The 12853-nt window shown below is 43.6% G+C and overlaps 1 protein-coding gene across 7 annotated transcripts in view; it reads left to right on the forward strand.

The window, feature by feature from the left end:
• The first annotated feature begins 9215 nt into the window (after positions 1–9215).
• The window catches only part of LOC106573031 (activating molecule in BECN1-regulated autophagy protein 1B), a 51408-nt gene continuing 47770 nt past the window's right edge, over positions 9216–12853 (forward strand). For 5 of the 7 annotated variants that reach the window (XM_014147639.2, XM_014147640.2, XM_014147641.2 and 2 more), the window contains exon 1: positions 9216–9536. The gene's annotated coding sequence lies outside the window, so the exon portion shown is untranslated. Of the gene's footprint in view, positions 9537–10191; positions 10259–11304; positions 11374–12853 lie in introns of all 7 variants that reach the window. The other 2 variants (XM_014147648.2, XM_014147644.2) reach the window with 2 other exon arrangements.

The raw sequence follows: 12853 nt of genomic DNA on the forward strand, positions 1-12853 counted from the left end.
GGCAGAAATAATGCGGTGCGACTCGAGATTCCCGATCAGCTGGAAGACGGTGTCCCTTTTTGGTCAGTGTCGGAAAAAAGTGATCACAACTTAGCAATTTTGTTGCTAGATTTAGCAACTTTTCAGACTAACCTGGCACCTTTTTTTTCCAAACAGCACCTAGCAACAAATTGAGTTACTTTTAAAAATGTATTTTGAACTTTTAGCAACTTTTGAAAAGTGACTCGAACGCTAACATGCACGCATTTTCCCTCTAAATGACACAAAACTGATTCGCCATCAGATTCTCTGTCACACACTCAGTCACAACACACGTGCCTGGCTGCAAAAGTGCGTTGTGAGTGACATCAGCAGCAGGCGTTCAGCTCGTGCACAGGCAGCAGCAGGCCAGCAGGAATTTCAGCAAATTGCAAATCATTGTTGGCTTACTGCAGCAGCATTAGTAGTACGGGTTCGACGAGCCAAACCCAATGAATATAGTTAGTCACGAATGTTTGATCTTGAACAGATTTTACAACATCAATCGATGTCTCAATCAAAATTGTACAGCCAGAAGTACAGAAAAGAGTGGGAGTCTGTACCTGAACAAATATCAAATCATATTTTTCGCTGAGATGGCCAGTCAATTTGAGTAACATTATTATGAATTCTAAGTAAAGATGCAGTTACGTTATCACGCAATGACATCACGTCATTTAGCAACTTTTAGCAACAAATCAACCTGCCTCTAGCTTCTTTGGAATAGGGGGCGGTATTTTGACGTCCGGATGAAAAGCGTGCCCAAAGTAAACTGCCTGCTACTCAGGCCCAGAAGCTAGGATATGCATATAATTGGTCGATTTGGATAGAAAACTCTAAAGTTTCCGAAACTGTTAAAATAATGTCTGTGAGAATAACAGAACTGAAATGGCAGGCGAAACCCCAAGGACAAACCATTAAAAAAAATAAAACTATTCAGCATACCACTGATTTCAATGGCTGGCACTTTTATAATAGGGTGAAATCGTCCCCGATTGCAGTTCCTAGGTCTTCCACTAGATGTCAGTCTTTAGAAAGAGTTTCATGCTGGTTTTTGTAAAAATGAGGGAGAAGTTGTAGTTTCTAAGTGGCTCCCATGTTGGCTGTAGTGTTTCCAAGCGCATGGCCAAGAGAGCGCGTTCTTTTTGTTTATCTCCAGTAAAGACAATAACGATTCTCCGTCTTAAATTGTATCGTTTGTGTATTAGGGTACCTAAGGATTGATTATAAACGTTGATTGACTTGTTTGGATAAGTTTATTGGTAACGTTTGGGATTCATTTTGTATGCATTTTGAAGGAGGGAAACCGAGTGGATTATTGACTGAAGCGCGCCAGCTAAACTGAGTTATGGATATAAAGAAGGACATTATCGAAAAAAAGGACCATTTGTAATGTAACTGGGACCTTTTGGAGTGCCAACAGAAGAAAGTCTTCAAAGGTAAGGCATATATTATATCACTATTTCTGACTTTCGTGTCGCAACTCCCTGGTTGAAAATGATTTGTTATGCATTTGTGTGCTGGGCGCTGTCATCAGATAATCACATGGTTTGCTTTCGCCGTAAAGCCATTTTGAAATCTGACACAGCGGCTGGATTAACAACAAGTTAAGCATTATTTTGATGTATTGCACTTGTGATTTCATTAAAGTTTAATATTTATTGTAATTTAATTTGAATTTCGCGCTCTGCATTTTCACCGGATGTTGGCCAGGTGGGACGCTAGCATCCCAATGATCCGCAGGAAGCTAGCAACTTTCCCTGAAAATTAGTTGGCAAAACTTAGCAACTTTGTCGCTATATTTAGTGAGTATTCAGACCTCTAGCGACACATTAAAAAAAAAAAAAAAGACTAGCGACAAATCTAGCGACTTTTTCTGGTGTTATTGGAGACTGACGTGAAAGCACGTATCGTTCTTACTCTTCTCAACGAGCACCGGGTGCTGCCGTGGGCCCCACCCCCATCCCAAAGCACTCACAGGTGGCCCAGTCCTCGCGCAGCAGTCCCTCCCAGCTGCAGTCCCTCCCAGCTGCAGTCAGAGCAGATGTTGTTTACCCCTCCACGTCCAGACTGCAAATGAATCGCGCATGCGGGAAGCCGCCGCTAGCTGATCCCGCCCTGGCTTACATTCAGGGTGGGATGCAAATGTAAAATGTTCTTTGTCTAAAATAAATCACTGCACAAAAATAAATCACTGCATTTGACTCACACAGCCTCAGTCACTTACTCACCTTGTCCACTATGTGTGTGCCTCTGACATAAGCTAAACATCTAGCTGGCTAGCTCATCATGTCTCAGTCTAAACTGTACACTCAAAAATACAGAAAGGAGTGGGAATCAAACCCTGAATTCAAAGGCTGGTTGAAGCCGTTTATTGGAGATGATACACGGGCATACTGCCTGTATTGTCAGGTTGATTTCTACGCCAAACTTAGCCATTTAAAAAAAAACACATGACAACTCAAAAACATACTGAAAAGGCAAAGCCTTATAACAGTTCCACCCAAAACAAGCTGCCATTTATGGTTAAAAAAATTGACTCTGCAAAAAAGGCATTAGCTATCGCTGAACACTGTTCAATGCTGGCATGTGATCACATTGGAGAAGCATGTAGAGCTGCGTTCTCAGACTCCACTGCTGCATCCATGGATGTAAGTGTTTCTAAGTACCTGGGGGTTGTGATAAGGTACTTTAGTAACACCAAGCAGACAATTGTATCAACATTTCTGGGGCTTGTTGAGTTGGAGGGAGGAGATGCCAAATCTATAGCCCGTGCTGTTGTGGCTTTCCTCGAGAAGTGTCTTAAAAAAAAGAGAAACTCCTGGGGATAGGGACTGACAATGCCTCTGTTATGACAGGGATTAACAATGGTTCCATAAAGTGCTGAAGGAGGAGTATGGCCTCACATATCTATTTTTTATTCACTGAGTGTGTCACTCTGGAGCTTGCTGTAAGTCATGCTTCCAATGACACCACTTATAACTGGTTTTCAGTGTCTCCAAAGCGCAGGGAGGCCTACAAGGCCATATGAGACCATCAACTGTGGGGAGAAACCTTTACAGATAACCAAGGTGTGTGTCACACGTTGGCTCTCCATTGAACCCGCGGTTTCATGCATTTTGGACCAGTGGGAGGAGCTTAGGCTACATTTTGTAGTCACCAACTCCAGTGAACACTGCTACATGGCTGAGGTTTTATACTCCATGTACAGTGACCCTCAAAACATATTGTATCTGACTTTTTTGAAGTCAGTGCTGGGTGAGGTACAGTTGGCCATCAAGGCTTTTGAGGGAGAGCAAGTAGATCCTTTTAAGCTACTTGACAGCTTGGTTAGCCTGATCAAGTCTGTGAGGAAGGGCCAGTGCTGAATCCACTGGCAAATGTTGATGTACTCAAAGGGCCAATAGATGGCTACATCAGTCCCAAACCGTACCTTGGTTACCTTTTTGAGTCAAAGGCAGCTGAGCTCCACCTTGCGCCTGAGGATGAAATCAGTGTCCGAAAGCGGTGTGTAGCCGCTCACTAATAAGTTGAGGGTGAGACTGCCGGACCACATCGAAGCATTGCAGTACATGTCAGTTTTCAATGTGGAGGAAACTAAAGCACAATAAGAGCCCTGGAGAAATAGAAAACATAACCAAGTTCCCCTGCAGAGACAGACAAGATTGTCCAGCAATGGCATGCTATCCGTCTTAGTAAATGGAAGGAGACAAACACACTGGGCTTCTGGAGGGAGATTTGGAAGTTCAGGGATGCAGCTGATATCAACCCATTTCAAGTACTTGCCATGGCTGCTGTCTGTGTCTGTGTTGTCCTTGCCACACTCGAATGCTGAAGTCGAGAGAGTATTCAGCCAAATGAGTGTGGTGAAAAGCAAACTTAGAATCGGATGTCCTTGCAGACCCTTAACTCCATCCTGTACATTTGATATGGACTGAAGCTGTCTGGTGAGGCTTGCTATGAGCACCAGATGCCTGATAATGTTTTGCAGCTTTTTGGCACATCAGCTGCTTACTCATTTAAGTCAGCTCCCTCAGTTGCTGAACCTGCCATAGAGAGCCTTGACCAAAATGACGATGACCCACTCTTTCTGTGAGCCAGCACAGCCTGAATTAGGGCCAGACTAGTTACAATAATTCTCACATTGCCATTGACAGTTTTCTATTGTCTCTTTTTGGTCCATTTAGATTGTTAATGTTGATTGTATACAAAAACGTTTTTTTTAAATGTTATGGTTAAAAATTCTCATGTTTTACTGTGACTTGTTGTAGGCTCCTAAGTGGACTATAAGGTTAAAAACTAAATCAAGAAAACTAAACTAAAAAAAAACGTTTAAAAAAGAGTCTCTTTTGGGTCACTTTTGCCAGTTCCAAGCCCGGATAAAGGAGGGTTGGAATTGTAACAAAAAAAAACAAGAATCGACAGAAGAAAGTTAATTTGTAGTTCTATACATATTTGGATTGTTTTTTACTCACTTTTTGTCTCTCCCACGACGTTATTCCTCTCTCCTACAGCGTCCATCACAATTACATGCACATGGCCAATTATGCAAATTAGGTGATGCCGGCATTTAGCGACTTCTAGAGACTTTTAGGACAGCCAGTAGCTACTTTCTTTACTGAGGAGTTGGCAACACTGACACTGGGAGGAAAGGGAGAGCGGAGGGATGTTGAGAGACAAACTCTTAGTCTGCTGCTCTCTCCCTGCGCTGAGACTGACCATCAGATGCAGGCACCATCAGCCCAGTAAAATAAAAGCAAATTATTTAAATATATGCTCACTCAGCTGTGCCTCACAAGTAATAACAATGGATCTATTACCGGTGTGATCATTTAGCCTACCTCAAATGTTTAAATATACTGCTCAAAAAAATAAAGGGAACACTTAAACAACACAATGTAACTCCAAGTTAATCACACTTCTGTGAAATCAAACTGTCCACTTAGGAAGCAACACTGATTGACAATAAATTTCACATGCTGTTGTGCAAATGGAATAGACAACAGGTGGAAATTATAGGCAATTAGCAAGACACCCCCAATAAAGGAGTGGTTCTGCAGGTGGTAACCACAGACCACTTCTCAGTTCCTATGCTTCCTGGCTGATGTTTTGGTCACTTTTGAATGCTGGCGGTGCTTTCACTCTAGTGGTAGCATGAGACGGAGTCTACAACCCACACAAGTGGCTCAGGTAGTGCAGCTCATCCAGGATGGCACATCAATGCAAGCTGTAGCAAGAAGGTTTGCTGTGTCTGTCAGCGTAGTGTCCAGAGCATGGAGGCGCTACCAAGAGACAGGCCAATACATCAGGAGACGTGGAGGAGGCCGTAGGAGGGCAACAACCCAGCAGCAGGACCGCTACCTCCGCCTTTGTACAAGGGGGAGCAGGAGGAGCACTGCCAGAGCCCTGCAAAATGACCTCCAGCAGGCCACAAATGTGCATGTGTCTGCTCAAACGGTCAGAAACAGACTCCATGAGGGTGGTATGAGGGCCCGACGTCCACAGGTGGGGGTTGTGCTTACAGCCCAACACCGTGCAGGACGTTTGGCATTTGCCAGAGAACACCAAGATTGGCAAATTCGCCACTGGCGCCCTGTGCTCTTCACAGATGAAAGCAGGTTCACACTGAGCACATGTGACAGACGTGACAGTCTGGTGACGCCGTGGAGTACGTTCTGCTGTCTGCAACATCCTCCAGCATGACCGGTTTGGCGGTGGGTCAGTCATGGTGTGGGGTGGCATTTCTTTGGGGGGCCGCACAGCCCTCTATGTGCTCGCCAGAGGTAGCCTGACTGCCATTAGGTGCCGAGATGAGATCCTCAGACCCCTTATGAGACCATATGCTGGTGCGGTTGGCCCTGGGTTCCTCCTAATGCAAGACAATGCTAGACCTCATGTGGCTGGAGTGTGTCAGCAGTTCCTGCAAGAGGAAGGCATTGATGCTATGGACTGACCTGAATCCAATTGAGCACATCTGGGACATCATGTCTCGCTCCATCCACCAACGCCACGTTGCACCACAGACTGTCCAGGAGTTGGCGGATGCTTTAGTCCAGGTCTGGGAGGAGATCCCTCAGGAGACCATCCGCCACCTCATCAGGAGCATGCCCAGGCATTGTAGGGAGGTCATACAGGCACGTGGAGGCCACACACACTACTGAGCCTCATTTTGACTTGTTTTAAGGACATTACATCAAAGTTGGATCAGCCTGTAGTGTGGTTTTCCACTTTAATTTTGAGTGGGACTCCAAATCCAGACCTCCATGGGTTGATAAGTTGGATTTCCATTGATTATTTGTGTGTGATTTTGTTGTCAGCACATTCAACTATGTAAAGAAAAAAGTATTTAATAAGATTATTTCATTCATTCAGATCTAGGATGTGTTATTTTAGTGTTCCCTTTATTTTTTTGAGCAGTGTATATATATTTTTAAAAGTCCCAAACAATGCATTGGCAGGTAAATTCAAGCAAAGCCAATATGTGGTGATAATGTACATTTTAGTCATTTAGCAGACACGCTTATCCAGAGCGACTTGCAGTAGTGAATGCATACATTTAATTTCATGCATTTTTGTACTGGCCCCCCATGGGAATCAAACCCACAACCCTGGCGTTGCACACACCATGCTCTACCAACTGAGCCACAGGGACGGCCCTGTGGCTCAGTTGTGTATTGAGCCTATAGCTTACTGCACAAACCTCATTGCTACAGTACTGTTTTTAATTGGTTAATGTTGCATAGGCTTACATTTTTTAAGTCATGTTAATAAAAAAAATCTGAGCGGTAGATCTCGGCATGCATTTTCACTCAGAAAGTGATCTCGACTCAGAAAAGGTTGGTGACCACTGATTTAAATGTAGCCAAGGGAGGAAACGTCATCTGACTTTTTTTTCACATACGACTTACATAACTTAAGATATACATCATTAAATCATTTTATTAAGCGCGCACACATTAAAAACAGCTTAACAGAGCTAAATGACTACCGCCCTGTAGCACTCACTTCCGTCATCATGAAGTGCTTTGAGAGACTAGTCAAGGACCATATCACCTCCACCCTACCTGGCACCCTAGACCCACTCCAATTTTCTTACCGACCCAATAGGTCCACAGACGACACAATCGCCATCACACTGCACACTGCCCTAACCCATCTGGACAAGAGGAATACCTATGTAAGAATGCTGTTCATCGACTACAGCTCAGCATTTAACACCATAGTACCCTCCAAACTCGTCATTTAACTCGAGACCCTGGGTCTCGACCCCGCCCTGTGCAACTGGGTCCTGGACTTCCTGACAGGCCGCCCCCAGGTGGTGAGGGTAGGTAACAACATCTCCAACCCGCTGATCCTCAACACTTGGGCCCCACAAGGGTGCGTTCTCACACTCAATGTCAACAAAACAAAGGAGATGATTGTGGACTTCAGGAAACAGCAGAGGAGCAGCCCCCTATCCACATTGACGGGACAGTAGTGGAGAGGGTGGAAAGTTTTAAGTTCCTCGGCGTACACATCACAGACAAACTGAAATGGTCCACCCACACAGACAGCGTGGTGAAGAAGGTGCAGCAGCACCTCTTCAACCTCAGGAGGCTGAAGAAATTTGGCTTGTCACCAAAAACACTCACAAACTTTTACAGATGCACAATCGAGAGCATCCTGTCGGGCTGTATCACCGCCTGGTACGGCAACTGCTCTGCCCACAACCGTAAAGCTCTCCAGAGGGTAGTGAGGTCTGCACAACGCATCACCAGGGGCAAACTACCTGCCCTCCAGGACACCTACACCACCCGATGTCACAGGAAGGCAAAAAGATCATCAAGGACAACAACCACCCGAGCCACTACCTGTTCACCCCGCTATCATCCAGAAGGCGAGGTCAGTACAGGTGCATCAAAGCGGGGACTGAGAGACTGAAAAACAGCTTCATTCTCAAGGCCATCAGACTGTTAAACAGCCATCACTAACATTGAGTGGCTGCTGCCAACATACTGACTCAACTCTAGCCACTTTAATAATGGATTTTTTTTGTAATAAATGTCTCACTAGCCACTTTAAACAATGCCACTTTATATAATGTTTACACACCCTACATTTCTCATCTCATATGTATATACTGTACTCTATACCATCTACTGCATCTTGCCTATGCCATTCGGCTCATCACTCATTCATTTATTTTTATGTACATATTCTTATTAATTCCTTTACACTTGTGTGTATAAGGTTGCTGTTGTGAAATTGTTAGGTTAGATTACTTGTTAGATATTACTGCATGGTCGGAACTAGAAGCACAAGCATTTCGCTACACTCACATTAAGATCTGCTAACCATGTGTATGTGACAAATACAATTTGATTTGGATCTGTATAAGAGCACTATTTTTGTAAGTGATAATGTGTTATTTGTTGTAACCAACAGTCTACAAAACTATTATACAGAAATCCAAAATAAGTCTGTCAGTATAGACCTGTCTACAGCATAGTTTGGTAAACAATGTGATTTCCCCAGATGTCTCTAAATCATAATTTCCCAAACTAAGTCCTTGGGACCGCAAGGGATGCACGTTTAGTTTTTTGCCATAGCACTACACAGCTGATTCAAATAATCAAGTAATCATCAAGCTTTGATTATTTGAATCAGCTGCCTAGTGCTAGGGAAAAAAAAAAAAAAGCGCACCCCTTGAGGTCCGCAGGCCCGAGTTTGGGAAACACTGCTCTAAATTATAAAATGATGTCCTGCACTGAATGGTGTAAGGGGGGTCTAGGCTAGAGGAACTAACTGCAATAAATGAAGTACAGGCCAGAAAATACATTACATGTATTTCAGTCATGTCTCTGTTTGAGCTGTCTTTTACATTGCCTCTTATCTTTTGATAATAAAAATGGATTGTGTGCCTATAAAGAAGTTTTGCCTCTGGGAGTGTTCTTGAGCCAAAAGCGGTGCTTATAGTCTCCAGAAATGACCTTATTGGACAGAAAGGGGGACTCCTCCACACAGCCTCAGCAAAATAAATATCTTTCAAATGTCATTTATATAAATAATAATACAAATACAATCGTTGGTTTCTTTTCATTAGGATGTTAAATAATTGACTGCAAATCAAGTCCTTTTAGTAAAAATGATGAGATAAATAGAGGCACTGGCAAATAATATTCTCATTCATGTTTTAGCGCATCGATTCACTCTGTGTTCTTTGCGATCTGGGCTCTGCTCATGTGACTGTCTGTTTCCTAAACTGGGGAGCAGTAGACGGATAGCTAGCATAAAGAATTAGCGCCGTGCAAGAAATTATGTTGAAATAGCTTTTCCAGAGGATATGAATGTAATCAATCGCAAGTATAATAGATTGTTATTTGTCAATCATATTGGTAAATGCATGAATGTGTCAAAGCTAAGTGTAGCCAGTACTCCCCGTTCAGTTTTGCTTGCTAGCGAATCAGCTAGCTAGTCTCAGCTAGCTTTAGTTGGTCCGCCTACGATGACAAATTTCAACAGAAATGCAATAAATAAAGGTAGGCCATGGCCTCTGTAGACTTTTAGCAGATTGTTTGTAAGGTCTCAAATGTTAAAATGCTTGTATAGCTAGGTAGTTATGCTAATATCCGGGACTGGCACTTAGGATTGCTAGCTACCTTTAGCTAGGTGCTACCTTTAGCTAGGTGCTAACTTTAGCTAGGTAGCTAACTAGCTTTTTTGTATTGGCTATTTACCAAGTTTAGCAGGTTAACATTGCTAGTTAGCCGTTTTCCCTGGGTAGCCACACACGCAGAGTCTGACAAATTAGCTAACGGAAGCTATGAAAAAACATTTGTAATTCACTGGGCTTCTGGTTGCTAGCTATCATTTTGAAATGATTGGTTGTGTGTTTGTCCACCGAATATGACACGTAGTTGAGTTTTCTATCTAGTTAATATTTGCTTGCTACATTTGTTTTTGACTACCTGGTTGATTAGCGGACCATTTTATAGCTCGTTGGTTAGCTCAAGCTGTTTCATAACCATGTCTTGAGTTAGCTAACATTAGCAAGCTGACCGCAGCGGTTTTTACTTTCGATATTTGGAATACGGTCGTCAATAGCTCTCTGACTGAAGGTCCTAGGATGACGGTAGAGTTGTTTTTTTAATGTTTTTTTTTTTTTTACCGATGGTCCCACTCTTTCCGAGCCAGCAAGGATGAAATATGCTGCTTTCTGGCGCTGTCGTTGGTTAGGGACCATCGTAAAAGTGCAATACAGGTGATTGCGTGTACGCATTTTTTGTTTGTTGTTGCAATCACATTTCTCTTCAGTGGGGTTTAACAAAGGTTGGCATCCAATGTTTATGGTGCATTACCGCCACCAACTGTCCAAGGGTAAAACAAACAAACTCCATACAGTGATTGGGGGTGTAATCCAGATAGTTTTGTAAAAAAGTGTATCTCCCTCCCCAGGCTCTTGGGCCTGAGAGGGTGGCACTGCTCGCGACAGCAGTGATAACTCCTTCCTTGAGAAATCCATTAGTCCCTGGAACCGCTCGGCCACATCTACAATAATGTAAATCTTCCCTCCACTTCAGCCATGCCGTTGATCACCATTGCCATAAAAATCACAAAGTCCACCTTCTATACAAGTAATATCTCTGGCTCCTGCTTGTGGGAGGCCAACTCTGCAGCCTGCAGTGAATGCCTATCCAACTCCATGGGGTCCTCAGAAGAATCATTCATTCCCTCAACCATTTTGATCACCTCTGCATATGAAATGCTCAGGATGGCTCTGACTTTGTCAACTTCATTCTCTTTCAACCTCAACAGGCACTCTGAAGATTTCCACCACAGTTGCAACACCTTACACGGTTTCTTCATTACATTCACCATGACCTTCTTTTCCACACCTTCACCTGCAGACATTTTGTACATGTCCAAATATTCTACAGTACACCATTTACACTGCAAAGGTCTGGAAATAAAAGCTCTTACCAGGTTCACTCGGGTCGGGAGGGACTCCACAAAAAAACACAAGAGTAGACAAACTCTTTTATTTCTTGCCATCAACTCAAAAATTAATCCTACGTGCATCAACCGCTCCATGAATACTTTAAGCACTTTGATGCCTACTTCCTCCGAGACCCCAGAAATGAATGCCTTGACAGGTGCTCTTCTCCTTAGCTCAAAGCATGACACAGTACAGTCATCCATTCGCCCGAGATTTCAAAACAAGCTTCTTCTGTTCTGCAGAAACAGAAAAAATCAAGGCCAACCCAATCCTCCTGACCGCCTTTATTTCCACTTCTCTCCACCATCTAGGATACTTCCAACGAATTCGTCAATTTGGGCCCCAACACTCCCAGAAACCAGACTCCCAACAGATATGAGGTATTCTCAACACTAGGCGTCTTCTTTCCCACCCCAACTTTGTTCCTTTTCACATTCTTCCTCATTTCCACCTCCTTCTGATTCATGTTCCACATCCTCCTTCATCCTTGTCTGTGCTCTCGTCTTCTCCCGACGTGCTATTGGTTTCGGACATGTTCCTAACTTTTCCATCGGCCATGCTTCTTTCAGAGTTCGCTACTTTCCCTGCATTCCATTCTTGAGGTTTAGCCCTATATGAAGATTATACACACTGCATAGAGCCCCCAGTCGCTGAAGGGCCCAGCATTTTTATTAGTTACCGCTAACTACTAAGGGTGACATATTTGAACCATTTACAAGGATACTGTTCAAAAGCTTCCTATCAAGGTGAACTAGAGATGTAAAACCACAATGTGAAGTAACAAAAATTACTCTGGATACAATCAGTAACATGATACGAATATCTCTTGAATAAATTGAGACCCACACACTGTCGAAAAAAGGAATAGATCCAAAATTGAGGCTTGAATGCAAAATAAGGATGTTCATTGAAACATGGTGCACTATGCTACGTTTTTTGGGGCACCATGTTTCAATGAACATCCTTATTTTGCATTCAAGCCTAAATTTTAGATCTATTCCTTTTTTAGACAGTGTGTGGGTCTCTAAAAACAAGTCTCTCACCGTTGCCGCCTGCTATAGACCACCCTCTGCCCCCAGCTGTGCTCTGGACACCATATGTGAACTGATTGCCCCCCATCTATCTTCAGAGCTCGTGCTGCTAGGTGACCTAAACTGGGACATGCTTAACACCCCAGCCATCCTACAATCTAAGTTTGATGCCCTCAATCTCACACAAATTATCAATGAACCTACCAGGTACCACCCCAAAGCCGTAAACACGGGCACCCTCATAGATATCATCCTAATCAACTTGCCCTCTAAATACACCTCTGCTGTTTTCAACCAAGATCTCAGCGATCACTGCCTCATTGCCTGCATCCGTAATGGGTCAGCGGTCAAACGACCTCCACTCATCACTGTCAAACGCTCCCTGAAACACTTCAGCGAGCAAGCCTTTCTAATCGACCTGGCCCGGGTATCCTGGAAGGATATTGACCTCATCCCGTCAGTAGAGGATGCCTGGTTATTTTTTTTAAATGCCTTCCTCACCATCTTAAATAAGCATGCCCCATTCAAGAAATTTAGAACCAGGAACAGATATAGCCCTTGGTTCTCTCCAGACTTGACTGCCCTTAACCAACACAAAAACATCCTGTGGCGTTCTGCATTAGCATCGAACAGCCCCCGTGATATGCAACTTTTCAGGGAAGTTAGAAACCAATATACACAGGCAGTTAGAAAAGCCAAGGCTAGCTTTTTCAAGCAGACATTTGCTTCCTGGAACACAAACTCAAAACAGTTCTGGGACACCGAAGTCCATGGAGAATAAGAACACCTCCTCCCAGCTGCCCACTGCACTGAGGATAGGAAACTCTGT

This window comes from Salmo salar, chromosome ssa16, assembly GCF_905237065.1.
Source record: "Salmo salar chromosome ssa16, Ssal_v3.1, whole genome shotgun sequence".
Lineage (NCBI taxonomy): Eukaryota > Metazoa > Chordata > Actinopteri > Salmoniformes > Salmonidae > Salmo > Salmo salar.